Genomic DNA, 1,027 nt, shown 5'->3' on the forward strand with positions numbered 1-1,027 from the left:
GGTCACTGAGGACATTTTCTTTATATCAACATTTGTGACGGGAAGTTCTTATGTCTCCTGGCTGTTACCAAATAAGCAGTATGTTGCAGAGAAGAGGGAAACAAAGTCTTGCCATGAGAGGCTGGAAAGAGGGTGCCTCGGCAGCGCTGTGGGCAGCGCCTCCCCTTAGCCTGACGTCAGCTCTGGTTTTTGTTAGAAGCAGTCTTGAGTGAGGATATATGTCCAAGAGTTAGGTGGTCTTTGGAAGTGCTGACTTTACGTTTGTTGAGCAGAGTGTCTTTTACGCCTTTTCATTCCTCATTCCACGTTCCACATCACTGAGCCTTGCAAACTTCGCTCTCGATAAGGAAACAAGATCTCCAGTTCCATGGCCGCCCGAAAATTCCAGTAATCCGCTTCCATCGGCACCCTAAATGAAAGGGGTGAGGGAAAGCTCCCCAGAATCCATCATCCCAAACCTAACTTTTCTTCCCTCCATGAGGAAATCACAGGATCTGGTGACGATCTCTTTTTTTTATGGCTATAGCACTTGGTCTTCCTGGGTGGTCCAAGTACTAATCAGGCCCAACCCTGCTTAGCTTCCAAGATCAGATGGGATGGAGCGTGTTCAGGGTGGCATGGCTGTAGACTGGTGATGTTCGCCTTTTTGTTGACTTTCACTTTTATTATAATTATCTAATTATAATTTTCAGTAATGATTTTTTCCCCCCCCGGGATGTCGGAGTTGAGTTTGGGAGAATGTGTTCGTCATAATGAATGCCGGTGGGTGGCTGGGTGTGCTCTTGGGCCTGGGAGCTGCACGCGCTAATCCCCACAGACGGATGCTGTTCTAACTCTCGGGGGCAGGGCTGAGTCGTGTCCCCTCCCCTGGACCCACACAGATGACCCCTCAGCGCACACTGCCTGCTTCGCCGTTGAAAACGTGTAGCTGAGTGACACAGGTGTTAAGAGCTGGGCTTCAGAGAAGACATCTGACTTTGAATCCTGTTTCTGCCCCTGACCCTCCTGAGTCCTTGGGCAGACACCA

The 1,027-nt window shown here is 49.7% G+C and overlaps 1 pseudogene; it reads right to left on the bottom strand.

The window, feature by feature from the left end:
- Nucleotides 1-517: 517 nt before the first annotated feature.
- Nucleotides 518-629, bottom strand: LOC111735230 (annotated as a pseudogene).
- Nucleotides 630-1,027: the final 398 nt, after the last annotated feature.

Source organism: Pteropus vampyrus, unplaced genomic scaffold (genome assembly GCF_000151845.1).
Source record: "Pteropus vampyrus isolate Shadow unplaced genomic scaffold, Pvam_2.0 Scaffold19968, whole genome shotgun sequence".
NCBI lineage: Eukaryota > Metazoa > Chordata > Mammalia > Chiroptera > Pteropodidae > Pteropus > Pteropus vampyrus.